Raw genomic sequence first — 23,250 nt, forward strand, 5'->3', positions numbered from 1 at the left:
AAAACTTTTGGCCATAGCTGTAATGCCCCCCATAAAATCTACTAAATAAAAACACTGGTTTGTTTTTCAATGTTGTTTTTCTGTCATCTATTTGCAGGTGTATGAAATTAGTGATCTGAGCTTAACAAAGAACATATAATACATTGCTGACAGCAAGTAACCTACTACTAAAGTGTTAGAAAATATACAACCAGTTATACAGCCAGTTTAGTCAAAATAGTAGTGAACTACAGAAATAATACAAAAAGGCAGGAGGGATGCTTATCAGGGGCTATGTACAAAATACAGACTTGCCTGTCCTTGTATGAAATGTGGGAGGGATCAAACACTTCAGGGTGTTTGTACACCTCCGTAGACAACAGTTTCATTGATGATTTTTTCCTGGAATGTTCGGGTTATCAGCACTTGGCTGTGATTGGTTAATCCACCAACAGTACCGAGCAGCCAGAAAAAACCACTTTGATCTGTCCCGCGCTGATCTGTCAAACACCATATGAAAGCAGTAGCAGCGATACAGATGGCAAAATGCCTCACCGCGTCTGTCTGTCCCGGGCTTCAGAGGGGATTGATACCACTGCCGCTTCTGTGGAACAGGGTGGAAAAACAGGAAACCACTGTGTTCTTCTACTTTGCAGTACAGTATGTGACAAGTGGCATACAGGTGTTTTCTTATATGTGAACTAGAGCACACGTTCACTTTAATGTATTTTGCATTTTTGTAGATCTGTATTTTTTTTTTATTGTCATCATTTGGTTGAAATAAACATTTGGATAGCGATGCTGTGTGCACATGTATGTTACTTTGCTGTAGTATTTTAAATAATAATAATAATAATAATAATAATAATAATAATAATAATAATAATAATAATAATAATAATAATAATAGTAAAATATGTAGGCTTACCTGTATGTTAATGGACTATTTCCAATCTTAATAGTGACAGTTCATTTGCAGACAAAACTACTGCTTGCGGCCTAAGTCTTTATTAAAAAAAAAAAAAAACAAGCAGAAACTAGGAGCTCTGGTGACAGAGATGACAACAAAGCAGAACAAAGAGGCATGAAAGAACACAAAGCCAAGACCGTCAACAAAGATCTAAATAATGACTATATGGACATTCATAATTTCTGATGAAGAATTGAACGGTTCACCATCAATGCCATCAAATTCTGAGTTGCCACAAATAAAGTCAGCACAGACTTATGTAGACACATAGTTCATCAAAGATCATGTAAAACAGAAGATGAAAATGAAGTCAGTGGATTGTGAAAAATAGAACAAGAGAAATATAACACGTCAGAACTTGTAACAGTTCTGGAGACAAATATGAAACAACTGATTAATGTAATGTTTTCATTAAAAAAAAGCTGTTCATTACAAAATAATCTTTGTTTTTACCTTTATATCTTGCCTGTGCCTAATTCTGGTCCCTTTAATTTTATTTCAAACAGAGCTGACAAGTTAAGTGAATTGTTCATCCTGATCCCACTTTTAACTTGCATTTCATTTTTGCAGTCGCCTAATTTAATGTTGTGCTTTTGTTATTTTCCCCACTTTTTTAACACAGATGTCCTAACAGTTTATTTATTTATTTTTTAAAACATAAAAATGAATACCCATTGCGGAGTGTACACTGATAGCAAGTCTTTACGGCCCCAAGGCATTTTGGGATACTGGAGGATACGCAAAAAATGTAGTATGGTATTACAGCATCCACACTTCTGATAAACCGCACTACCTGACGTGATCTAATTTAGAACCGGACTCGAGACTACCTCCTGAGTTGGTCTCAAGTTCGGTTCTCGAGTACGGTATTAAACGCTGCGTAGTATGGACATTAACCGTATTTAGCGCTTTTATGCTGGTTTAAAGGCAACTAATGTGGTTTAAAAGGCATGTGGACAGGGCCTTAATTACTGAACCACATCTCTTCACATATCTGGTAAAAAAAAGTGATAGGTACAAAAAAAGAACTCTGAGATTTAGCATTATTTTCCAGAAAGAGATGAATAAATCCCAGTGCATGACATGAATATTTGACATGACATGAATATTTGAACAGGCATTTGTAATGGATCTGTACAACTAACTGCACTCTGTTCCCACAACAGTAAAGCAGACAAATCCTACAAATCAATTGTTATCATCTTTACTTTATAAGTGCTTTGCTAGAATATGAGTATTTATTGAAATAGGTCCTTTTAAGCCAGACAAGAGCATAATTACTGTAGGTCCTTGAAATAATACTTCAAATATGCACTGATTGCTATCTTTTCAAATGTTGAATATATCAACTATATTTGTATTGCATAGACAATTGCATAATACTTTCCAAATCAGTTTGCCAAACTGTATGTGTTGAAATATTAGACTATCTAACAACCAGAAACACCCAATCCTTATCACAGAGATACTGTAGTTATATTTGTTAAACTAAACTGACACATTAATGATCACCACTAATACATATACAAACGTTAACTTACTGTGTTAAAGTAAGGATGTCTACATTAGGATTTCGGTAATGCATTTTGAATCCGAGAATTGTGAGAAGTAACAGATTTCATTTTACGCCCATTACCACCAGTGTATCTATCACACTACAGTTCATGTTTTTTGTCTTTTCTTCTGCTTAGCCCATCGTATGACTATAGTGTAAGGTAGTAATTAATCTAAACATACAAGAAGTTATTAAAAATGTACATTCATCATGGTAGTCTGATGAAGGTTTATGTAGCTATAATAATAATAATAATAATAATAATAATAATAATAATAATAATAATAATAATAATAAGGCAGTCGTTGTACACAAGAAAAACACTTTAATATAAATTAATATATATAAGCATAACTGTATAGCAGTTTTATATTTACAATAACTTTTCATTTACCACTGAATAAAAACTTTCACGGTTCACCACTGAATAAAACCGTAACCCCATAATAAATAACTGCCAGTGCCATGTTGATGGTTTGTTTAGGTTTGTGGTCGTAAGCCCATTGCCAAGCAAATTATGCACTGACGCAAATTACATTACGTATTACGTAGATATCTTAAAATGAGGGTTTTAAAGATGTCTCTAAATCATTTGAAGGTATCTCTAAATAACTTCATGTTCATTTAATGATATCTCAATCATTTTAAGACATCTTGAAATAACTTCCTTTTCATTTAGAGATCTCTCTAAATCATTTAGAGTTTTTCCTTAGCCCCCTCCCCCCCTTAATGACTGAATTATTTACTGTTGTGTATTCTACGAGATGTATTTTGTTGGCGAGTTTAGTCAGAGGTTAAATCATGCCCAGGACTACACAATTCAGCAGATTAGACTACTGAAGTGAGTTTGAACTACAACACCTGAAGTGATTAGGTACCAGGAAAGAGCAGCAACTTTTCCTCTTTAGTGTTGCTCTGCATTTAAAGATTTGCATAATCTGAAATAAAAATACAAAAACAAACAAAGTATCAAAAGATCTTCAGGTAAATAAATGCTTACATTGCAACCACCAGTGGCTATATTCTGCACCTGCAAATGAAAAGGAAACAACTCCTTTGTAAATGTACAGTATGTAATTAATTTAAGAGTTTAAATGCATTATGTGTGGACTGATATTAGCAATTGAATGTTGAGTTATGCAAGAAACACATATTAAGCAGTATGGTATTTTAGCAGTGTCTCTAGTTCACCACATGCACTAAGTAAACAAATGCATGAAGTTGATAATTGCTAGGAGACTTGCTCATTAATTAAGCAATAAAACTGTTTATTGGAAAGGCTGTTCTACAGAATTGGCTTCACGCAGTTTAGATTACATCTCCGCTCTGGCAACCGGATCCAGACTATCTAGCTGATTCTTATACACTGACAACCTGACACTGCTGCCAACTCACCAAACCACAGCATTGCAGTACACTATTTTTAGGGGGGTGGAAAACCTCAACTTCCGTCCCAGGAATCAGATACCAAGATTAACAATGGGAGGGGAGGCATGCTAAAATATTATATTAGGTTATCGCTATTTATGTTATTGAAAGTGGTGCAAGTAGAACTGACGCAAGGTGACATGGGTTTACGAAAAAACTAAAGTCTTTATCAAATACAAATTCAATACGTCCTGTTAAACTAAGCAAACACGTGGGATGTTTCTGAAAAGAAAGGAATTTAGTCCTCGCCCAAACTAACACATTTAGGACTATACCAATGCTGCTGAGATGACTTGTCCCTAAACCTTTAATATGGAGTACCAAGAAATTACTACTACTACGACTACGACTACTGTGGAACCAGGTTTGAGTTACTCTACAGAAGTACAATGCAGCCTTGTGCAATCTTAGGCACTCATCATTTACAAATTAATTTTCTTTTAATTGAAATGTTAAAATATCTAGACAAAAATATATCCTAGTAAGCTTTTGTTGAAGAAACTGTAACGTACCGTTGGGAATAAATTAATTTCTTTCCCAGGTGGTTATTTATATATTTTATTATTATTACAATTTTTACTAAAAGTCAAAGACCTCTCTGGAGAGAACTTCTAATTACATTGATGTCCATAGAGATTATCCTACCGGTTAGACCCTCTGCTGTGCTGTTTTCCTGATCTTTAATGTCCCTGCTTGCACAGGATGTCCGTCTCAGACAAATAAGAAAAAAAAAGCTTGAAGGTTTGATGTGTAAAATGTGCTACTCATATGCATAATAATTTAAATATGTGTTCCAATACAGTTTAATGGATAAAGGAGCAGTATCTGGTCCTAAGTGCCCCACCTGTAAAGGTACGGCCATGTGCTGTGCAGGGTGAGTTATACAGTCACAGAAGCACAGGATCACATCCTGGCTGTGTAAAGTTGCTACTCTTTTATAGACATTTAACAGGGTCACATGGACTCTGCTACACCCATGGTTTAGTGAAGAAAAGTCTAACATATACAATTTTAAATACATTTAGCGATATTTGTCAAATGGTACTACTTATTACATTGTAACGTACAGCCCACAGGGGATGTTTTGTATAAATAATAAACTCCTGTTCTTTGGCAGTTAAGCTTTCTTGTATTGTTTATATTTAAGGTACTTATGTTTGCAGTTACATACAGCATTTTGAATTGTGTTTACTACGTACTTCGTTTATAAAGTACTGATTTCCATTGTCCCTTGGAGTCAGTTATAAGTGGAGTGCACCTGTATATATTATTATTATTATTATTATTTATTTCTTAGCCGACGCCCTTATCCAGGGCGACTTACAATTGTTACAAGACATCACTTTATTTTTACATACAATTACCCATTTATACAGTTTTTTTTTTTTTTTTTACTGGAGCAATCTAGGTAAAGTACCTTGCTCAAGGGTACAGCAGCAGTTTCCCCCACCTGGGATTGAACCCACGACCCTCCGGTCAAGAGTCCAGAGCTCTAACCACTACTCCACACTGCTGCCCCATGTACCATATGTGTGTGTGTGCATACAGTATGTGTGTGTCAGCTTTATTAAAAAGCATGTAATGCTCCACTTACATATCTGTATTCTTTGCTTCAGTTGTTATATATGAAAGATAATTGAATAATGACTTATCAGGGCAAACTACTTTGTGTTTCTGAGGCAATCAAAGTGTATTTATTACCTTAATGTGCTCTGTGCAGATATGGTGCAGCAATAAGCTGTTTCATTTGCAAAAATATCAAAGTAATCTTTGTTAACCTAGGGAAGATTCTATTATAAATGCGCACAATACATGCATACAATATGGATTTCAGTGTAAGGATATTTTTCATGATGGCAATATAGATTACATAGTTATGCAGCACATTGAAATCTGCAAATAGACATATCTGGCACACACTGACGAACAGCAGGGTGGTGTATTTTTTTCACACAAGGGATCAGGCATACAGCTGAATTAGAGACTAAGAAAAAAAAAAAAAAGAAGAAAAAGCATGTTGTGGAAATGACTTTTGTGTTGTGGCATAGATCACATTATTGCTTGTTTTTCTTATGCTTCTGTGCATTTGTGTCAGCTTTAACTACAGAGAGTGAAAGTTCAACCGAAGCTCTCTCCTGAGTTACACAGGTGATTATTGGGAATCTTTCTTTTTTTTCTCTCAGAACTGGAAAATGTTATTTGCGAATTCACAGCTTGTGATGTGAACAGATGCAAGGTGATAAAATGTCACTTGAATCAGCAACAATCAGCCATGAGTAAGAGTATTACTCAGCCTTCCTATTCCTTTAATTAAACAAATTTTCACTCAATAAAAAAGGTTCCCTGAAGAGCATAGCTAAGCCTAAACAAGTCACAGGTTTCCTGAAAATAAATGTGTCTACCTCTGTCGGTATGCATGAGCAGCCTACTACTCAAATTGTGAACACTGTATACAATGTATCAACAAAATGTACTGGCTTCTCTACAATATACTATACGCATAAACTACAACACATATAAGGAATGTGTTTTGAAGAATGCTTATAAACATCCCCTTAGGTGAAACAGTGCTTTGAAAAGTGAGAGCAAACTTAGCACCAAGTTGAAAAAAAATTCCTGAACTACAAACTTGATTTATTTAACACAAATGTTGGGCTTAAAAAAACCAATTACTTAAAAAAAAGGAAAAATAAAAGAAATATGCTTATGCAGTTGGATCTGTAAAATAGTAAAGCAGTGGAATAAACGTGGGTCTCTGTGAAGAACATTTGTCAAAGACACTTTACAAGTCAAATAATGAGTGGCATTGGAGTCAGGCAAATGGATTGAAACACTTGGTAATATAGAGGGCTGCTGTATTTCTAAAGCCATATCAAATTAACTCTATAGGGTCTGCCCAATGTTAAATATCCTGCTGGCGACCTGATCCTTTAACTCTTTTTTTTTTTCTCAGGCACTGTGATAGACAGGCCTGCTTGCGAGAGTCAGAGCTTTAAAACAAGGTCTTATTTGTGTATTTCCGGTAGAGGACCATGTTAGGAGATAGCTGTGAATGAGAGTGTTTTGCAATGATACTGCTGTAAGACAGACCCACCTCGGTGCAGTAAACAAACATTTTCACACAAAATCTTTACAAAATAAGAGAAATGGTGACATCGAAGGCACAAGGACCTATTTTCCGATAAATATATATTTGTTTTTCGTGTTTGTGGATCAGATGCACGAGACAGGAGCTGTTAGGGTTATGTTGCCATGGTTGCTAGCGTGCTGGCCATTCATGCCACAGTGAACAGCCCCATCTTGTGCCACATGATCAGGGTCCCTGGGACGAATAATTTGAATGTGTTTTATTTTTCCTTTTGCTTTCTTTTGTACATTTTCAATTAATCATTTTTTAGGGGTTGCTTTTGGTCCCTTTTGTATATATGGTCATAATTCCTTTATTTATTGTCTAATTTGATCCATTTTTGTTCATGTTCCCTACATGTTGAAGTTTCATTGTACACTGTCAGATTTGAGCTGGCCATGCTAAAATACTTTTTAGTGTTTAATGCTTTTTACTAAAAAGCATCTCTTTTTCTGTGGTTTTTGTTATCTGTATTAAACAGGGTGAGTCTCTGACTATTTCATTGTTTTTATGTAAGCCTAGTGTGTGCACATTAATTTAATGTATGACATGTACCTGTAGCCTTTATAGTTAAAGAGTTATAGCCACAAATCCAACAGTAAAAAAAAGGCGAAAATAGCTTGGACCCATTAGCAAGATATAAATATTGGTTTCTAATTTTATGAGAAAGTTGTTATGAATGTAGAGAATGGATATAATTTAACAAATGACAATATTGTGAAAACTGAAAGACAAAGCTGTGATTTTCAGAAACCGGCTGTACATGTCACACCTTGCAATGCAGCAATAGTAATAAAAACTTAAGTTTCTTAAAAGTATGAACCATATACCAAATGCGTATTTGACTAGCATGATCCATTGCCTTATAATGTAGCTATAAGGTAACCGAACCAATGGAGTCGTGCTAAATATGGCAAGTGATTTTTCAAAATGTAATTATCCTGAATGTCACAATGGTGCTTTTACTGTAATTCTTTAAAACCAAAAAATATCCTTGGCGGCATGGCTGTAGCTTTTAGAAAGATTGTCATAAAACAGAAAATACATCAAAACACTGTTTCTCAAATTTCTTAATCTAAAAAGGATTATTCCTTTGGTTTACAAATGCAGGTGATATGTGATCAAGAGAAAAAACGTTGATGTAACACACCATGAAGGCTTACAAAACTTCCATCTATCATGTTTTCTGCAGCAATCATTCAAAACAATAAATTGTTGGCACAATGTTGTCGAGTGATGAGTGTGGCAAATAGCTCTATTATTCAGTCGCTTCTGAGTCATGGAATTACAAAGCCATGGGTTTAGTCTTCAAAGAGCACTGAAGCTCCGCTCAGATCGGAGCCAGGACCCAGGATCAGATCCCTTTAGTACAACCAGGCCGCTGTGAGCGCTAGAGCGAGTGTGGCATAATGCAGATTTAAGGAGAATTGCCCTTGAAATATATTTCTAGAAACATTGAGGTTTCCCCACAATAAAAATACATAAGATAAATACAGTACAGTTGTGCTATTAAAATGATGCTTGTACCATATTGGTATAAGAAAAGCATGTTCAGCTTCCATCCACTTAAAATATGCAGATGCAGCTTGAAACATAAACCGCAGTGTATCGACAATAATGTAAATAACACCAAGCTCCAGACAATGAGTTTAAAACTTTAAACATGTTCCTATTTACAGGTAAGAACTCAACTTTACTATGATGAATACGATAATGTTCTTTATGGTAACTGTTTATTTATTAGTTTAAAAATGCTTAGTAAAATGACCAAGAATGAGTTTTTGTAACATTGATAAATAGAGATGCGAGTATCTGTGGGATGTATTTAAACACGCAAAATAATTTAGAGTCAGTAATATTTCATGATTAATTTGGTATAATCATTGTGTAAAAAGTTATTGGTAATGTATTCAGTTTTTATTGATGTCTATATGTATTTGCACAAAGGTCATTTTGCTGTTTTAAGTTTACTGTTTCAATTTAAAATGAAAAGTTAAACTGTAAGTAAACTGAAACCTCAGTGTGATAACAATAATAAATAACAGAAGCTATTTTACAAACTTAAACCCTTTTCCTGTGTTTTGGATACAGCAATGTAGTGCATCCTCCGCTATCTTTGTCCATCCGGTTGCCATTTTTCCCCAACATTACTGTGATCTCAGGCTGTATACAGATTTGTCAGCCGGGGTCTTTAAACTACGCGTCACATATGTTCACTTCTCATTGGTCAGTTTCCCAAGTTAGGTGTGTGCAGCTCCAGGATCTGATCAGCATTATGGATCAGTGGAGCCTGATCCAGATCCTCGTAGTAAAACACCATCTCATGATCCGGCTCCAGTGATCCGATACCATTTTTCTTCCCATTGACTTCTATACTGACTAGTGACTATACCAATAAATTATTGTGAAAAAGGTGAGGGGAACATCTCCCCTGTGTAAATTACGCCTATGCACGCAGGCATGAATCTTCATGATGGTACACAAGAACAAACACCAAACAAAAGAAGAACCAAAAAACTAGCTTTTAGCCTCTTTTTAAAGGCAGGTGACCAGTGTTAATTGATTATCAATTATTCAATTGACACCTGGCCACCTGCTGCACACGACATTTCAATTAGACAGGGAGGGGAGTCTAACCTCCCAGCCCTGCCATATCTAATCAAACAAAATGACATTTTATTCACAAGCCACCACCAATACACACTATTTACAGGGCCAGGCCTCACAGTACTACAAGTTTATTGTATCATCGTAGTCACTAGCAAGTTGATTTATTACTATTCAATGTATGTCTTTCAAATGGTATCAGAAAATGACCAGCTATATCGTACTTTTTCTTCAACTAACCAAATTAAAGTAGCCCTCAATAAGTTACCTTTGTTAGTCTGAAACTTGAAAGTTTACAGTATGCCAACAACAGCAATTAAAAGTTAAGTTAATATTGTAAATGACTCACTTTGGCTTAATTCCAATCACATGTAAATAAATATATGTATATTAAACATTACATTTTATTAGAAATATTTGCAGAAAATAGCATTATGCTAATACTTTGTTTTACTTGTAATTATCTTTCATTACAATTTCATATCACTAGCAAACAGATTAGTCGATGAAAATGTCAAGATTAAAACCCCTAATATATATATATATATTAGGGGTTTATATATATATATATATATATACACCCCTAATATATAGTCACACATTTTTTCAGGTGGCATCCCTTTGGTTCTAGATTATTATTATTCTCTGTGAAAAATCTACTTTTCATGCCTGGATAAACTAATTTCAGAAGGAGATGCATATATCATATTCCACTTACTATAAAATAAATCTAATTTCTGGAACAACAGCTGAACCAGAAGCACACATTATTTAATTTTCATGGAGAAGAATAGAAAACAAGAATAAGAAATGACTTGATTTAATCCTTGAAATTAAAAATGTAAATGTAGGGGAATGGTGTTTTTAAAACCCGTTATAGTCATTTCGTCTGTTTAGATCTGTATTTTCAAGTCAATGACAACATTAAAATGATATTGTGTTTTTGCCATGGCAATTCCAATTGCTAGAATGCCATTGCTTTGTAGTTCTGTGCAGACATGATCAATGTAGCTTTACATAAAAAGAATATTCAAGCATAAGTTTGAAATTCGATGTCTACTCAGGTCTATTCAGAATATTTCTGACCTGTGGGCACTATACGGGCCTAACACAGGTGAGGAAGATTCTAGAAGATCTAGGCAATTCTTGCAATTCACTGCAGCACTTTCCAAACACCCATCAGCAGATGTGAAGTTGTATTGTGTAAATAGAGGATATGGCATGCAAAACTATTGATTTAAGGAATAAATATCATGGGCGGCAGATGTGGCAATAACAAACATGTTTTCCATCATAAAATAATTAGTATTTTGTGAATGTTACCGTTTTGTAAATAGTGTTGGTTTTAACTGATACACAGCATGGTTAGCATTAGAAAGCATTTGCCATGCAGCATGTCACAAATAATAATATATATATTAAAAATCACTGTGCTGCCACACAGGATTTTAAGCACCGGTCAGGCCCGGCATTACAGTCGGGCCTTAGGGGGCCTGGCCCGTCCAGTTTAGGTCCAGTGCCCCCCCAATTTCAGATTCTAAATTGATTCAGTACCGTCAGCTTCCAGTTCTAGCGGTAGATGCCCGGTGGAATGTCTCAGCACCAACTGTGAATCAAATTTAAAATCAATCCGCGCAAGTGCTGGCTTTTTCTTTTTGACTTGCTGTATTTTTAAGCATAGTTCACATCTATTGGACAGTAAATTCTAAACAAAGACACAATTGGTCCACATTAATTTTATTATCCACCAAAACCAGCAAATCAATACTTTGCATCGACGAAAGCAACCAATCCTGTACCTGCAACTGCCGAGAGCCAATCTGTCAGCTCGACTGGAGCACAGACACAACATCTTTCAACAACAACAAAGCGAGACGCGGACAGTTCCGTAATGTTGCTCAATTCATATGTAGATTCAGGAGAGAAAGGTTTTGGCTGAAGGTAGAAACATGGTTAGTTAAGAGGCATTTTAGAGTGGTGTTTAATGAGAGATTGTATTGGTAGCTCAGACTCCATCGTACATGGACTGCCGCCTTGTCAGATTGTTTACAAGAGGGTATGCTTTTTATGTTCAGTATTGAATAGTCAGTTAAAAGTAAGCATTATATGTACATTCATTACTTTACAGTAATGTGGTGTGTGTGGGAATCTGTTTATTGCAATCTCTGTAGAGGGCCTGCTCACTGTATGATTGTAGTCGTTTCAAGTATTGTTGCTCAGACACCCTGTTGTTGCTAATGCGGTAATAATAATAATTTAAAAGAAAAAAAAAAAACTTCTCCGGGAAGAGCTGTGGTAATTTGTGCTGTGTGGATAGTTCATAATATTGTGCTGTGATACTATTTATTTATTTCTTTGTTTATTGTCATCATAGTGAAGTAAAATAGTAGAGAATACGAGCTCATTGATTTGTCTTTTCCAAAATGAGCCCGCCCTAAATAAGTGGATGCCCCCAACCCCCCCCCCCCCCCCCCCACCCCCACCCCCACCCCCCACAGCATGCTGCCGCCAGGCCTGGTACCGGTAGCCATCTTGTTTACAGTTACAGATGTACAGCAAAGCTATAAAACTGAGTGACCAATTACCAGCAAACAAATACCAAAATATAAATAAAATAAAAAATCGCTGCCTTTATACTCTCACCCCGACTTTGTCACTTCAAATAGTCTTTTTAGCGGTGGGTAAACACTACAGAAAAACACAAAAAGACACTTCTGTACAATAATCCACCCCCCTCTAACACAGATCTTGAAAACTTAGTGAAATCCGAGACGTTGTTGAATTTATTGGTATTTCTCCCATCTGTTCTGCTCAAACTGTGTCTACACTGAGAGGGGAAAAAATAACTCGGTGCCATCTCAACTCTGCCCCCAATGGCAATGTACACAATATAAAAATAAAAAGTACTTAATTTATATATATATATGTATATCACTAACTTTTCATGACATACTATAGCAGTAATCACATGAGTGTTATCAATACAGGGAATCAGTAGGCTGCACACATGTTCCCTCTAAATCACTCCTTTATAATAAGTATATGTACTATTACCAGGAGGGAATCCCTTCATTAATATGCAGGGCACATGTGACACCAAGTTCAAGTCTCTTACACTACCCTATCCCTTTCTGTTACAGTTATTTGTCACAAATGCTATGGAATGACAAAGTCAGTTAATTTTACATACAGTAATAACTCAAAATTATACCTGGAATGCATCCAAGGCTTTTCAGAGAGAAACAATAATATTTACTGTTGTTATGCCTCCCTCCTGGTTAGGCTGCATTAATCATCCAAGCTATAGAGTATACGGATAAAGGACATGTGATATCAATGTCAAGGGGTGGGGGGGTCATATAATTTAAGCCTTAGCAAATCTTTAACACTGTTGATGTGAATCAATCAGCAGAAACGACCATAATGTTGGAGTAAAATGTTGTCAGATTCACTGAAGGTGAAGCTGAATGTATTTGTAGCAGAAGGTGGTTATAAATTAGGTAGGCCACTTTTCAATGTACCGGAACCATTCAGAATATTGCATTTTCACAGGGCCCCAAAAAACTTCTTGACATGGATCCTTTAAATCAGTTAAGATGTGTCCGTTCCGTCACATCACGTCCCCCCCTACAACAGTATTGCAAACTGTCCTAGTGACATACAGTAAAGAGGCTTGTAGCTTTGTTAAGGTAAAAGAATGACTAGATCCTCCATCAGGTCTTGAGCTCCAGACATCCCTTCACTGAAGATATTTCACCAATTGCATTTCTGCTGATGATTAGGTGACAGAATCATGATATACTAACTCCCTTGGCTGCCACATCTGTATGGCTTTAAAAGATTATTTTGGAATATCACATCAAAGTCCGAGAATCTGCTGAAGACACGTATTTGGAATTAATAAAGCCACCTGCCCTAGAGACTGATTTGTCCAAAATTATAGATGCTTTCAGTCCAGTGAGATGGAGGTCATTTCTGGCTGTGTGCAACAAACCGATGCACAAACCATACCGATTTGGGGGATATTAGTGACAGGTTAGTGAAAGGTTAACACCTTTAAACATGTACTGTAAATGTCTCTGTTTAGTTTATTACTAGTAACATTTTAGAAAAATCTTTAAACTATAAACTACCACTGAGTAGCTGACAAGTATTACCTTACAATGACATACTAACTGAATAAAAAGCTGCATTCAATAAAGTTATCAAACCTGAAATAACTCAGGCATTTACCGTATGTTTTTTGGTAGTCTTAAGTTGTTTCTTATTCCTTTTAGAATTGGGTAACACTTTAAAATAATGGCCGAAAATTAATCATGAATTCCAGCTGAATACCACAGGAACAACACCTCAATATCTTCTGAGTTCTGAAGTAATTCCATTTTAATGCAGCCCTGTTAATTCATCATGATTTTAAAACATTTAGGTTTCCCTTTCCCCTCCATCTGTTCCTAATGAATTCACTGTTTATTCTTTACTAATTCATACCCTCTTACCCGCATGAATGCATGCCTTACACATATGATCAACATAATCTGTTACAAAGGAACATGAAAATAGGTAATTAAATCCACATGTTTTGGCTGCTATGGGGCGGGACAAGAAGAGGAGAGAGAACAATAGTTGAGTGTGATGCAGTTGTTTTTCTTAACGAAAAATATTACCTCTGAATATCGGTTTGATTTCTGTTAAAAGTAAAATATATCCTACTCGGCTATTTTTTTTTATTTCTCACCTGTAATTTACGTGCTTGTTTGTAATTTCTCTGTAAGAGAAACCGAAACTAAATCTTCTCATAGATAGTAAGTTTTTTTATATATATATGTACAGGACTGAGTACAATTCCAATTGAATAAAAAACAAAACAACTAAACCCCCTACAAGAAGATATGTTCAGCCAGCTTTCGGATAGCGGTTAGAGTGATGGGCAAAGGTCTAATTTCCTCTGAGTTTAAGTTTTCACCATCTAAGCTGAGGACGAGGTAAACAGACAGTCCTTGTTTTATCCCCTGCTATGTTTGGCACTGAACTTTGGGGGGGAAACAAAAGACTTGAAAGACTGCTGTGCTGTAAGTAGTTCATCTTGGGTTGTCTTTTGGGACTGTACCATAAAATAAAATGTGCTTACTAAGGTGTGTGTACATTAATTTGTATTACATGCTGGACTGAGGCTACAGTCTCTTTGGGGTGTCACATGTACATTTCTTTCTTTATATTTTGAGCAGGGGTAGAAAAAAATACCTTTACATTTCTTTCTTGAGAGCGGCGTCTATTAAAAAGCTGATATCTGAATGAGGCGTTAATTCGATGGCGGTGCTAATTCCATGGCAGCGTTAATTCGAAGTAATATGGTAACTTAAAATACTGAACAAGTTCAGAAAAATAAAATAGAAATACGTTATATGCTCAATGAAACAACACTACTCTCTGGCAACGCACGATTATGAAAAGTAAAATAATGTCTGTAACAGCCAGCATAAGTAGAACCTTGGTGTATTTCGGGGGGCTAGAGCCGCTAAAATATCTGTCAGTCAACCTTTAATTACCTGTCAGTTACCCTATTTGAATCCTAATTCTCATCTTGCTTTTCAGTTTGCAGTTACCACACAGACTTGCAGACCTAATCTTAAAACAAACCTTGTTTTCAATCGGTTTACTACTCACCCGAGGCAGCTTTTGTTTCCATCTGACTCAGATGAAGAATTTTTCTCTCCTTCTGGCTGTCTTCTTTCAACAAATAATCCACCTGAAAAAATTTCAATGAAATCTTCTCATCCCGCTTCTCCTCCATTTGACAATGCTGCTGCTTAAACCTCTGCTTGTACAGTTGTTCCAACTGCCATTCCTCTTCACCGCTCTAGATTAGACCTCAGGGTGATTCTCCAGCACAACTTTTTTACAAAGATTGGCCCATCGACAAACTCCTGAAAGCTCTTTTCAAAAAAGGATTGCCTATTGAAGCAGGGAGCGATCGGGCTGCTTTATTTGTTTCATATGGCAAATCCATGTCAGCCAAGCCTGTTTCCTCCTCAAAAGTCTAAGCAGAGATCCAAACTATTCAATTCATCCTCCACCCCTGCTAGATTGCAAGCTTCACTCGCCTCCAATACAGTGAATACAACCCCTCAGTTTTCAATTTCATCTTATCCTTCCTCTGATTTGCGCAATTCTTTTTTTTTTTTTATCTTCGAGTTCATTTAATTGTTCTTCACCCAAATCAGCATGTCTACTTACTACTTTGGGATTTTTTGTAGGTAATTGGTCACTCAGTTTCATAGTTACAGCTGCACATCTGTAACTGTAAAAGCAAGATGGCTACTGTCCGATACTTTTAAATTCTGTGAGGCAGTGATTTAGAATATGTGACAAGGCTCCAACTGTCTGTATCCATCCAATATACGGACAGCTGGAACCTTGCTCCAACAATCACATTGCTTGTTTCACGTTCCATTGCCAAAATGATACACTAAAAAAACGGGACCAGCTGCATTCTATGCAATTAAGCGATTTATGCAATCATCCAGTATGCAAATAAGTGGAGTTGACTATATATGTCTTTTTTTTATGTAAAGCGCTTTGGGATTTCTTTTAATGAAAAGTGCTATACAAAATATGTTATTATTATTATTATTATTATTATTATTATTATTATTATTATTATTATAAGATATACAGTTATTATTCCTGTGGTATTCAGTTGGAATTCATTATGAATTTCCAGCCATTATTTTGAAATGTTACCTAGAATTGTAATAGACGTTTTTCCTTTAGAATAAAAACTGTTCTAATGGAGCTTAGAGAATCTAGCCCTGAATATTAGAACCATTTTGAAGGACTTATGTTTTGCCTCTCTTATGTTTTGCCTAGGCTCATGCTGGACATATGAAGAGCCTAATGAGACTTGTGGAATGGAAATATGGAGGCTGCAGTTGTTCTTCATAGTGCAGTTCTTCACATCTTAAAAAAATAATGATGCATCTTCCTCCTTATTTAGAACAGAATTTTTTTTATATAAATATCACATAATGCATTGCTGTATAACTGGGGCATACTATTCTAAATCAAAAGCCCTTCTTAGCCAATGCCATCTTAAAGGGCAAATACTGTTAAAGGTGCTGGTTTCCAAAATATAAACTTCTCCCTCCTGGCAGTGCTCAAGCTTTGATAAATGTCTCAGTTCAGTACATAAAGGTATTGTGATAAATCTAAAATGTTTTAGAAGTACCTTTTTATAAATAAATATGTCACAAGGATAAATGTGTTCAAAATGTTTTACAATTGTGTGACTGCAATTGTCTTATGAAATACTGGGGCACTTTAATTGTGGCAGAACACAAGACAGAAACAACCAAAACCACTGTATAGTGCATTTTATATTATTTTAAAAAACAATGTAATATATGTTGTCTAAGAACAAAACAAAAAGTATTATAAATTACAATAAATAGCAATTGCCTGCAGGCACAATATATAGCAGCTTTATAATAAAACCCAATCCAGACAGAATCTTCAGCACTAAACTCAGTCACAGCTATCCACAGAAACTTTAACAAGCTCAGACAATCGCAGCTATCAAGCAGGAAGAGTTAAAGGCAGTGGGGGTGGGATTTAGGTGCACTAAAATGAGAGACAGCATTAAAATCCTTCAGCATATGCAAGGATATATAAATGTAGACAAATATAAGAAGGTGTAAAAAAAATAGATATATATATAACAATGCAAATAAAGTTTAGATATGTAAACAGAGAATGAGCGTGAGATAAAATCATCCACTTTAAAGTTACTATTAGAAACAAGTACACTGCAAACTGCTTCACTGCAATTGCACTTATCTTTAATTTAAACTTCAGTCAGTAGCCACGTCTCTCTCCCATGCTTCCTCACTACAGCCAGCACAGCACAAGCACACGCCCACGGATTGGTCCAGGCACTTGAGTCAGCAGGTAAACAATCTGGCTACAATGTTACTTGTAACAGATATTCGGCAAGGTTGATTCCTTTTGGTCTCTTCCGGTCTCGCCTCATCTCATCTTCCAGCGTCTCAGCTCCCGGTCAGTGCAATCCCTTTTTTGTCCTTTCTGTGTCTTAGCGCCCAGTCAGTGCATTCCCTTTTTTGTCCTCTCTGTGTCTCAGCTCCTGGTCAGTGCATTCCCTTCAGTGTTCTCTCTGCATCTCAGCTCCCGGTCAGTGCATTCCCTTCTTTATCCTCTCTGCGTCTCAGCTCCTGGTCAGTGCATTCCCTTCTTAATCCTCTCTGCATCTCAGCTCCCGGTCAGTGCATTCCCTTCTTTATCCTCTCTGCGTCTCAGCTCCTGGTCAGTGCATTCCCTTCTTTATCCTCTCTGCGTCTCAGCTCCTGGTCAGTGCATTCCCTTCTTTATCCTCTCTGCGTCTCAGCTCCTGGTCAGTGCATTCCCTTCAGTGTTCTCTCTGCATCTCAGCTCCCGGTCAGTGCATTCCTTTCTTTATCCTCTCTGCGTCTCAGCTTACGTTAATCTATGTCAAGCTAATCAGAGTATTGATACTTAACTGTCACTTCAGTTTCAAAGTGAAAAACAGTAGTGGCGAGAGGTGCTAAAGCAAGTTGTGGAGGTAATTACATTTCTTGCCGAAAGAGGGCTCTCGTTTTGTGGTGATGATGAAATAATTGGATCTTTTCACAACAGATTATGTGCCTTGTGCCACACATTCTCTGAATCTCGTCGGCAACCACAGTGTCCAGTGCTGTCTGCAAGCAGTTAATTTTTTTGGCTTCCTCCAACGACTCTATGCCTTTTCTGCTGGCTCAACGCACCACTGGAAAATCCTTACAGATGGACTTATAATTGTATTTTAGTGCTAAAATCTCTTTATTGTACTCGTTGGTCCTGCCACGCTGATTCTACAATTACAACAATATACAAGCTGCTCAAGATAAAGTCAGTGAAGACACCACTGAATATGGTGCGACACGAACAGAAGCTCAGTTCCTGTGAGCAAAAAAGGACCTTCTTGAAAATGCATTCATGGCAGAGCTATGGAATCGTATCCTTCAGTGATTTCAGTCAACAAGCTCCACACTTCAAAAAGTCGAGATTGACCGTGGTTCCGCTGTGCAGCTCCTGGATTCACTGGGTAGTTTTGTACCACACCTCAGGGATCAGTTTGATGAAATGGAAGCATGTGCAAAGTCCAAAGCAACAACCGTATCGCAGGCTAACTACAGTGAAACACATCGTGAGCCAAGATGTAAACAGCAGGCAAGTGAAACCAATACACCGAATGCAGATCTGCAGGGTCGAGAAAAATTCAGAGTTGAAACATTTCATTATTGACAGTTTGAAAGTATGCCTGCAAAATCGCCTGGAGTCGTATAGAAGACTATCTAATGATTTTGGCTTACTGACCAACTTTGACAATGTTCCCCACACCGAGATTCGTTCAGCAGCTGCAGCTTTGGTTTCAAAATATCCATCTGATCTTGGAGCAACTTTTCCAGACAAATTTGAACAGTTTTGTTGCAGAACAAAAAATGAAAGCAAATCTCCAATTAACCTCTTGAAGCAACTGAAGGCTCGCCAGCTGGAATCAACTTTTCCCAAACGTGGACATCACTCTTCGTCTTTACCTCACTTTGCTAATTACAAATGCAGAAGCAGAACGATCATTCTCCAAAATGAAGAGGATTAAAAACTTTGACCACTCAACAATGGGACAAGCCAGATTGAACATGCTCACCTTAATGTCCATTGAAAGCTGGACTTCAGTGACATAACTGAAGACTTTGCAAGCCTCCGGTCTGGACACTGGATATGGAGTGATTTTAGCTGTTGAATTGCAAGCAATAAAGAAAATCACAGAAAAAAAAAACAATATGCCACGTCTGTCAAGAGATCAGCGCCATCGTGCAATCGGCATGTTGGAGAGTGGACTAGGGCAGCGTACTGTGTCTCGCTGTCTTGGGTGCTCACAGCCAGCAATTTCAAACCTGGCTTGACGGTATAACCAGACACACTCTGTCAATGACAGGCCAAGAACTGGGAGACCAAGAGTCACAACACCTGCCCAAGATCGACAGATCATTTTGCAGGATCTTCGTGGTGACAATTGTTGTCAATCAGCACAATAAAAAGTCACTGTACCTGTTCTATAAAAGAGTTTGTCATTTTTCGATCACATCTAGTGAATTTTATCCAAATATAAGTGCTACGTTTCTTTTGAAGCTGAAATATAAGTGATATGTTTCTTTTGATGCTCAGTATGTGTGTGTGTGTATATATATATAATTTTATTCTTTATTACTATTCATTTGAAATACTTGTATATGTCTTAAATTAGTACAGTTTAAAGGAAATTAGTTAATTTGGGTTAATATTGTGTAAAATGTAGTAAAACATTTTTGGCTACTTTTGGGCTATTTTTGAGTCAGCTTTTGGCTATATTTTGCAGATTTTGGTTGAGCTTTTCGCTACAAACGTCATACAGATCAGGCAACCCTGGGCACAGGGCCCCATTTATGGTAGTGCACAGGGCCTCAGAATAGGTTAATCCGGGCCTGGGTCAGTGCATTACCTTCATTGTCGTCTCAACGTCTCAGCTCCCAGTCAGTGCATTCCCTTCATTGTCCTCTCTGCATCTCAGCTCCCGGTCAGTGCATTCCCTTCATTGTCGTCTCTGGGTCTCAGCTACCAGTCAGTGCATTCCCTTCGTTGTCTTCTGTACCAATTCAGCTGAACGGGTTACTGTATATACCCAGCCCATAATTAGTATTATGGTTAATTGTTCAGCTGGGGTTGTAGTCCATCTGCAAACAGTGCTTATAAAATACAACAAATCCACAGCAATGTGCACAAATCAAATAATAATGTAATAATAATAACAATAGTGTCAAACTCAAACTCATAATAAAAGTGAAAAACAAACAAGAAAATAGTGAACAACAATTAATGCAAATAATAATAATAATAATAATAATAATTGCAGGTGTGACAAATATATACAATAATATTGTACAATGATGAAAAAGAAGTTTGAACTGAAAAAAGGAAAGAATATCTTGACTTTGTCTTGCTTTCTTATCTGTCACTCATACATGCACAGTATTCCCTGCTTGCCCCCTCTGCAGAGCCTGATGGGACATCAATCTGTAGACTGTCAGTTCACATCAACATCAGTCAGGTTTCTTTCTTTAAACCCCGCACACTCACTAAAACTAAGTGACGACTAATTACATGAAAAAACAGCATACCACATCAGAACTAAATGTGGAACAAATTTAAACAAAATACGTGTGATCCCTTGAACTCAATTTAAGGTAAATTAAATAGTCCAAGTTTCATATTATTTACATCTTTCTCACTAAGTAGATTAGCGCCTCAGACACATTCATATTTATGATAATCATACAGAATGTTTATGCTGTATTGGAAGATATGTGCGTGACAGTTTTGCCCTATTCATAATCTGAAGTGCTTTACTCAGTTACACAACATGTAGTATTCATAGTAGTGCAGAACATTGTTTTCAGGGAAACTGCACACATGAATTCATTCTCTGGGTTCATCATATGTTTTGCCTTAAGCAGAAATACTCTGTTTCAACTGAAACAACTTTTAATTCTTGGAGTGCCAAATGTAATTGATAGGTTTTCAAGGTTCCATCCAATACATACAGTAAGTTGTTATTGACCTGCCCTTAGAACCCATCCTATTTAGCAGGGGAACTAGGAATCCAAGTATTCTTCTTTCACAGCTCTGCTGTGAGTAACAGTAGTCTGACACATAGCAGCTCAAACGGTAAAAGACATTCTGTACCCAGTTAAACATAAAGCTGGATAAATAACATACAGCTGAGACCACAGATTGGGGACAGGGTTCATTAAGAAACCCAGAGCGTAATGGCTTCCCAGGACTATCTGCACTGTAGGTGCAGGGTGTCACTGTGATGTGGTGAGGAAGTCTTCTTAATAAAGTCAATTTGAAAATGTAAGAAACATTACACTAGCATTTGTAGTAACATATTAATGCAACTCCTTAATTGCTGTAGTACTGAAGAATTGTTTTGCAGGTGAAAAGATAACATTTGATTGATAGGGCAGGATATTCAAAAGTTCGTAAATGATAACTCCAGTGTTAATCAACAAATTGTTATATAGTATTGATTTTGGCATTTAGAAGAATGCTAGATAGAAGTCTATCTCATTATTAAATAATCATGCTAATGTGAATTCCGAAATTATGTTGATTTACGAAATAATATTAACATCTTACTGAGCAGCGCTTCTTGTGACTATTTCTTTAGTTTGCGTGGGAATTTAATAGAAAATCCATATTATTTGTCATAATTTAGGAGTTCAGGAGTTAATTTGCACTTGGAAAAGGAGGGTTTTAACGAAAGACTATAATTGAAACAGAAATTTAGCAGACGGTGGCTGTGTCGCCGATGATACAGAGACTACCTAGATATTCAATTGTAGTTATGAAAATATTTTACACTTTTATATACTTGTGGGTATGAATGAGATTTATTCACTTGTTTTAACAATTTGTAACCTTAAGCCCGGAACACACTGCCCGATGACATCACAGGAAGGGATGCATGGATGCATAAAGTAGCGTTACTATCTTTGTGGGGACATTTTCTCAAATTTTGTCCACATATTGATATTAATACCTGCCCCCCCCCCCCCCCCCCCCCACACACATGCATATACATACACACATGGTATTCCATTGGTTTCTATATATATATATATATAATGTCCATGCCTATTTTTTGAAAACAAGACCTGAAGCCCCACATTGTACTTTTTAACTATTCAACAAAATATTTACAGAATACTTAACAACTGGTGCTATAATCATGATTAATTTATTTTTAATAATGTTATCATTAAATTATACCAAATCACATTTTTTTATTTACAATGAAGGTAACCTATGTCGTCCAAATGCTTATAAAGTCAGCAAAAACATGTTTTCCCTTCACTGTAAATAAAAACATGATTTGGTATAGTTTAATTATAAAGCTATTAATAATAAACAAATCATGCAGCATGGCCCTAATAGCATTTGTGTTAAGTATTCTGTAAACATTTCATCTAATAGTTACAAAGTGCAATATAGGGCTTGCTTTCAAAAGATATCACCACGGACATGAATGGAATACCTAATGTGATCGAGATCATTGACATGGATTTTGCCTAATGTATTTGTAATGTTGTCAGATTCCCCCACACTGTATGTACAGTGTACACTCTCACCTTCACACGTCTGTATGCACATATTATAACATCTTTTATAACAACTTTGTAAGTGTTCGATGGCTACTTCTATTCATGTTGAGTTTATTTATCTCGGCGGTGAGCAAACAGTACCAGAGAAAATGCATGATTAGAGGAATTCACTGAACAATTAACTATAAACAAATTGTGTATTGGGTTGGGGAGTGCTATCATAATTTTAAAAGCTTAATAAATGTATAATGAAGTGTTACATACATGGTATACATGTATAATAACTAAACTACAAACACCAATGGCACTTGAAACATGTGTATTTATAGCCTACAATCATACATACTAAAATACAGACAAAAGTAGACGT

The 23,250-nt window shown here is 36.4% G+C and overlaps 1 long non-coding RNA gene across 1 annotated transcript in view; it reads right to left on the reverse strand.

The window, feature by feature from the left end:
• Window positions 1-472: 472 nt before the first annotated feature.
• The window catches only part of LOC131740005 (uncharacterized), a 32,123-nt gene continuing 9,345 nt past the window's right edge, over window positions 473-23,250 (reverse strand). Inside the window, exon 3 of the long non-coding RNA XR_009330637.1 lies at window positions 473-583. This is a non-coding gene — a long non-coding RNA (uncharacterized LOC131740005). The remainder of the gene's footprint in view (window positions 584-23,250) is intronic.

This window comes from Acipenser ruthenus, chromosome 12, assembly GCF_902713425.1.
Source record: "Acipenser ruthenus chromosome 12, fAciRut3.2 maternal haplotype, whole genome shotgun sequence".
Taxonomy (NCBI): Eukaryota; Metazoa; Chordata; class Actinopteri; order Acipenseriformes; family Acipenseridae; genus Acipenser; species Acipenser ruthenus.